Source organism: Lissotriton vulgaris, chromosome 5 (assembly GCF_964263255.1).
Source record: "Lissotriton vulgaris chromosome 5, aLisVul1.2, whole genome shotgun sequence".
Taxonomy (NCBI): domain Eukaryota; kingdom Metazoa; phylum Chordata; class Amphibia; order Caudata; family Salamandridae; genus Lissotriton; species Lissotriton vulgaris.
In genome coordinates, this window is record NC_141693.1 from 353862513 (window position 1) to 353869494 (window position 6982).

Genomic DNA, 6982 nt, shown 5'->3' on the forward strand with positions numbered 1-6982 from the left:
TCATGTCCTCCACGTATGATTCCATTTTCCCAGTGTTGGTTGACTCTGGTATACCCGTAATACGGATATTATTACGTCGAGATCTTGCCTCCAAGTCCTCCGCTTTGTTTTTTATCAATTCTAGGATCCTTTCGATATCTTACATTTCTTGGTCGTTTTATGCGATTCATCCTCCACGGCTGCTATTCTAGTTTCAGCCTCCGCCAGGCGCTCACCATATTTGTCAAGTTTGGCCGCCATGCTATCTACACACTGCGTGATGGTGTCCAACTTTCCATTAATATCTTGTAGACTCTGCTGTATGACCTGCAGCACATTCGCCATGTCGCCGGAGGTTCCCACCGCACCTTCCTCCTCACCTTCCGATGTTGCCGCCGTGTTTACTGCCGGTTCACAGGAACACAACTAGCTGCGCTCATAATACCAGCCCTTTAGAAATAATTTAACCAGACTCACGTTAGTTTTTAAATGCACGCCTGTCCCCCTATTTTCTATGCCACTGCGCCGACAACACCATTATAGTCACTGCGCCGCTAACCCTAGGATGTTTTAATCCCCACTTGCATGTCACAGGTCATATATTTAACCAAAATTCAAAGAAAAGGGATCATTGATACATGCCTAAATACTTATGCTATTTTGTATTTTTTGTTTCTTCCCACTTTTTTCCTACTGTAAATATGTATTTAAAGTAAATGTAATGTAAAGGCTTTTAATACTGCTTATGTCCAAGACAACAATAAGGTCAATCCTTGTCCTGATGATGATGCCCTCATTTCTATAGGCATCGAAACGTCGTCGACCTGTAAACCCCATATGCAAAAAACTATATGTAAAACTTTCAATTGCAATGGAGTGTTTTTCTGATACTTTATGTCTGCCCTACTGAAGTACAAGTACGCAGACTCATTTGCTTGCTTTGTCTAATATTGTCTCTTTGTTATTATGTCTTGTATGTTAAGGGTCACAGCTGTGCCCGCTTGACATTCTCTCCTAGAAACACTTTTTATCTCTGCACATATTGAAAAATAAATCCTGTCCGGACGGACAGAAGTCATATTACTTATCAAGTATATGTTTATTATTTTTTTGTTTATATTAGTTTCATATAGGGACCACTGTTCTTTGTAAAAACGTAATGCCCAAGGTCCCTATACTATACCTTAAGGGTTCCCTTGTTCTGTGTAAACGCCGTGTTTTTGGGCTGCCTGCTTGACTCAAACGTTAACTTGGCTTGTTGCTTCTAAGGCTTGCCCATTGTCTCACTGTTTTTGGTGCGTCAGTGTACAAACAGAGGAAGGGACAATAGCAGAGAGACAACAGCTCTATCAGAGCGTGCTAGTGTTATTGAGTCCAGAAAGTTCACCTGCACACTCAGCTTGAATACGGTAGGGGTTGTTTAAAGTAAGCTAACGTGCGACGGGGTGCTGTGTGGCAAGCCTATGCACACCGTCGTGGTCGCTGTAAAAAACGTATGTTGTCGTGGGGCAAGGGCGGACCGGAATAACAGGCGTGGAGGCCGTATATAGTGAGCTATGTCTGTTTATTAGGGGGTGCACAAAGTCAAGGGTAGACCAGAGTCTGGGAGGGGGTGTCCCCGTTGTGGAAGGTCCGTAAGTACAGGTCCCACAGATGGCTCCTGGTGGTGCTTGGATAGCACGGGTGGTTTGTAGAAGGGCCGTCGTCCACCAGGGGGCTCTTGATCCTTCCACGGGTGGTGGTTCCTCGGAGGCGTGCAAGGAGAGATAAAGAAAGGACCGTTAGTCCGACCATTCCAAACGGTATGGATACCTAATGCCGTCACCGGGAGTGCGTAAGAGAAAGCAGACAGTGAGGGAGGTGGGTAGGGTAGAATACGGTCGGGAAGAAGAGGAGGGTGTCGGAGGATAGAGGCAGTGCAAGGAATATCGTACAAGTGCCAGCTCGTGAAGAGGTACTTTACTTAATGTACAGTGGTCAGGGTGGCTTCAATATAATACACAGTGCTCTGTGATTCCAAGAGGGGGTTGTGGGGGCAGTTTACGCTAGGGTGATTCACACTTTATATACAGAGGAGGGGTATGTTACTCACATAGTCCCGCCGTAGCTCTCCCGCGAGCTACGGCCGCTCTCCAGCGTCCTCCACAGGACTCCACCAGTCCTCCGTCCAGACCTCGTCGTCTTCTCCTTCTCCGTTCCGCTCTACAGGGGTGCCGCCGTCCGTCTTCTGCCACGATTCGAACTCTCGGCACACCACGCCGTCGTTGTTTTCTCCTTTTCTGTCATCCGTCGTTGGGAAGGGGGTGGGACTTCCGGGGGCACGCGGGAATCCTTCCGGTTTCCGGTCGTTCCGGATTGGGTCCTGCAATGAGGAAGAAAACAATGGTGTCTGGGTTGCCAGGGACGCCGTCTGATCGTTCTGGGAGCTTCGGGACCCAGAGGGAAGCATCGGGTTATGCACGGTAGGGGCCGCCTTCTGTTCACATCCCATTTCCCTAGCTGTCCTTCCTGTAGGGGGAGGGTATCTTGAAAGATAATCGGCGTTACCCTGTTCAACGCCTTTCCGGTGCAATGTTTTGAACCTGTAGGGTTGGAGGGACAAGAACCAACGTAACACCCGATCATTGTGTCCTTTATTGCGGGCCATCCATTCCAAGGGAGAGTGGTTGGTATATAGGATGAATTCCCGTCCCTCTAGATAGTAGCGGAGGCTTTCTATCTCCCATTTAATGGCCAGTGCCTCTTTTTCTACGACCGCGTAGTTCATCTCCCTTGGAAACAGCTTGCGGCTTAGAAATAGGATGGGTCGTTCGTCTCCATTGCGGTCGCGTTGGGACAGCACAGCCCCCAAACCTTGATCAGACACATCGGTCTGGAGGATGAACGGCAGGGTATAGTCCGGACTGATAAGGACAGGATCCGACAGCAAGGAATGTTTCAGTAGGTGGAAAGCTTTTAACATACGGGTATCAGGGTGTTTTAGTGCCTCTTCGGCCTTTGTCGATTTTTTTAGGAGATCGGTTAGGGGGGCAGCCGTCTGGGAAAAATCAGGGATAAATCTCCTGTAGTATCCCAATAGACCGAGGAATGCACGTAGCTCTTTTCTTGTTTTTGGAAAGGGGATGGCTTGGATGGTTGTAATTTTATTGTTCTGTGGTCGGATCAGTCCCTCGTCTAATAGATAGCCCAGATACTTAACGGTTTGTGCCGCCAGGGTAGTTTTTGCTGGGTTAATGCTGAACCCATATGAACCCAAGGATGAGATGACTTGATGTAGGTGATGCAGGTGTTGCCGCCAGTCATCACTGTAGATGATTATATCATCCACATAGGCTCCCGCATACCGGGAATGTGGTTGCAGGACTAGGTTCATGGCTCTTTGAAAAGTCGCGGGAGCGCCGTGAAGGCCGAAGGGCATCATTGTGAATTGATAAAGGCCGTCAGGAGTAGAAAAGGCTGTTTTCTTCTTTTCTTCGTCCCTCAATGGTATCTGCCAGTACCCCTTACAGAGGTCCAGCGTACTGATGTATTTCACCCGTCCTATTCGTTCGATCATTTCATCGACACAAGGGAGGGGGTACGTATCAAAGGAGGAGATTTTGTTTACCTCCCTAAAGTCGATACAGAATCTAATCGACCCATCCGGCTTAGGCACTAGTACAATGGGGGAATTCCAGCTACTGACTGACGGTTCTATGACGCCGAGGCGCATCATCTGTACTATCTCTTCTTGAATGACTGCTCTACGTGCTTCCGGGACCCGATAGGGTCTTTGACGTACCATTTTTCTGGGCTCGGTTATGATGGAATGTTCAATTACCGAGGTGCGACCCGGGGAGGTAGACAAGATCTTTTGTAACGAATGTAGGGAAGCCCGTAGATCCTGTCTTTGGTTTTCGGGGAGATCTGGATCAATGCATGCCTCATAAGATAAAGCTAGTGAGGGACTGGTACCAGTTAGAACAGGGAGAGGACCGACCCAGGCCTTCAGCAGATTCACGTGGTAAATCTGCGTAACATGGCGGTTGGGATCTGTTTCCACCTCGTAGGTGACTGGTGTTACTTGTTGCAAGACAGAAAACGGGCCCTGCCATTGTCCCAGTAGTTTGTGATCCGAGGATGGGATCAAGAGAAGAACCAGGTCACCTGGGGCAAAAGATCGGGGTTTGGTACCTTTGTCGTACTGTTGCTTCTGATTGGCTTGTGCAGTCGTCATATTCTGCCTGACTATGTCCCGTATTTGACCCAAATGTGTTTTGAGGTTCTCTACATACTCGGGGAGTGGTCTGGTCCGGTCGGGTTCGGCCTCCCAGGCTTCTTTAGCCATATCCAACAGGGTTCTTGGGGGTCGCCCATATAGGAGCTCATAGGGCGAATAGCCAGTGCTGCTCTGCACCTTGCAGCGGATCGCAAACAGAGCCAGGGGTAGCATCTCCTCCCACCTTCTGCTCTCCAAGGCCAACAGTTTTTTTAGGGTACTCTTGAGAGTGGCGTTGTAGCGCTCCACCAACCCGTCTGTCTGAGGGTGGTAAGCGGGGGTCCTTATTTGCTTAATACCGAGTCGTGAACACACCTGCCTCATCAACGTGGACACGAAGGGGGTTCCCTGGTCAGTCAATATTTCCCTAGGGAAGCCTACCCTAGAAAAAATGGAGATCAAGGCTTTAGCAATGTTTTGAGTGGTAGGCTGTCTTAGGGGTACGGCTTCAGGGAAGCGGTGGCGTAATCGACCAGTACTAAAGCGTATCGACAACCAGTTCTGGAGGGTAACAGAGGGCCTATAATGTCCATCCCTACTCTACTGAAGGGTATATCGATCAAGGGTAGAGGCTGTAGGGGCACCCTCGGGGGTCGATACCGGCTGTTTTTTTGGCAAACCGGGCATGCACGGCAGTACAGTTTTATTTGCTGGTAGACCCCTGGCCAATAGAATTTCTCCAAGATAGCCTGTCCTGTCTTCTCGTCGCTAAAGTGTCCTCCCAGCAGATGGCTATGGGCGAGAAACAACACCTTGTCTCGGAAGGGTCCCGGGATCAGTAGCTGGGGTGGTTGTTGTGCCCCTCCCTTCCTGTATAGTAGGCCATTCTTTCGGAAGAAATAGGGACCTACTTGTAAAGGGTCTTCGTGGTCGAGAGCACGACTCCAGGCATCTTGGAGGACAGGACCCTCCTGTTGGGTGGCTCGGAACTCCCTGTCGGTTTCCCAGGGGTGTTCTTCCACTCTGACGGGAAGAACAGCGACATGGTTTCTTTTCTCTTTCTTCTTTTGGGTTTTCGTTTTGTGTGGTTTGCCCGAAGCCTCTTGACTTGGCTGGTCGTGTGGAAACGGCGCCTCCAACCACCACTTTTCCAGGGAGTTGGTGGTCTCATGGAGAAGACGAGGTAGTCCAGAGTAATCACTGCCCAGTATCACTTGTTCCGGGAGGGATGGAATGAGGCCAACGGTGAGCGTAGTGCCCTGGTCAGTCGGGTGTTGTACACGTACCCTGGCGGTGGGGTATAGTTTTGTGTCTCCGTGCACATATTGGATTGCAACCGTACTGGTCACTGGTCCCACAGGGTTCGGTAGCTCTTGTGGACGGAGTACACTTTGTCTACAGCCCGTATCAGCAAGGGCTAGAACAGGGTGTCCCTCAATCCTTACTGGGCAATGAAATCTAGGAGGGCTAGGATCTGTGGGGAGGCACACATAATTCCTGGTGAGACCCACCTCCATCGGTTCGTCTTTCTGGGGACACACTCGCGCAATGTGTCCGTATCCTCCACAGTGATAGCACTGGGGACCGGGAGGGGGCGGTGCCCGCGGTACAACCGGGTATGGGAACAAAGGGGGTAGTTCCGGCCTCTTGGCTAGGGGAGGTCTTGGTGTTCGGGTCCCGGTGTGGGGCTGAGGACGATGTGGATGCTCTTCTTTGGGCCTCTGAAAGTCTTGGGCGCGGCTGTAAGCGCTGGCAATTTCAACCGCACTCTCAAGGGTGAGACGGGCGTGTTGGCGAACCCATTTTTGAGTGGTAGGATGCAGGGAAGCAAGGAATTGTTCCAAATATATTTTGGAGAGTATTTCTTCTTTCGTGGAGGAGGCAGGACGCAACCAGCGATCGGTCAGGTCACGGATGCGAAATGAGAGGGCCCTTGGTGTTTCTTGTGGTCCTTCTTTGGCTTGGCGGAGCCTCACCCTGTAAGTCTCATCATCTATACCAAGCCTTTCCAGGATACAAGTTTTTATATCGGCATAGGGCGTTTGTCCTTGTACATTGGCCTGTTGATACGCAGCTTGTAATTCACCGGTAAGTAGGGATCCTAGATAATGTCCCCATCGATCAGGGGGCCAGGCAGCAGCTTGGGCCAACCGCTCAAAATTTGTAAAAAAGAAGTCTGGGTCCTCTCCCGGGACGTACTTTTGAAGGACCACAGAGGGGAGGGAAGCGACAGGTCTTTGTTGGCCAAGTACGTCGGTGAGCTTTCCCATGGCTTGATCCTGGGCCACCCCCTGACCCTTCAACACGTCATGCAATTGACCTCGGTCATCCTCGGCGGTTTTGAGGAATTGTTCCATCATTTTCCCCAATTGTTCCTGGGTCTCTGCGAGCTTCTGCACTGCGGCCTCCATGCTTCCGGATGATCCCACTTCTGACACCAACTGTTGTCGTGGTGCAAGGGCGGACCGGAATAACAGGCGTGGAGGCCGTATATAGTGAGCTATGTCTGTTTATTAGGGGGTGCACAAAGTCAAGGGTAGACCAGAGTCTGGGAGGGGGTGTCCCCGTTGTGGAAGGTCCGTAAGTACAGGTCCCACAGATGGCTCCTGGTGGTGCTTGGATAGCACGGGTGGTTTGTAGAAGGGCCGTCGTCCACCAGGGGGCTCTTGATCCTTCCACGGGTGGTGGTTCCTCGGAGGCGTGCAAGGAGAGATAAAGAAAGGACCGTTAGTCCGACCGTTCCAAACGGTATGGATACCTAATGCCGTCACCGGGAGTGCGTAAGAGAAAGCAGACAGTGAGGGA

At 50.6% G+C, this 6982-nt stretch overlaps 1 pseudogene; it reads right to left on the reverse strand.

Annotated features, from left to right (window-relative positions):
• Positions 1-4777: 4777 nt before the first annotated feature.
• On the reverse strand, positions 4778-6588 carry LOC147710890 (uncharacterized; annotated as a pseudogene).
• Positions 6589-6982: the final 394 nt, after the last annotated feature.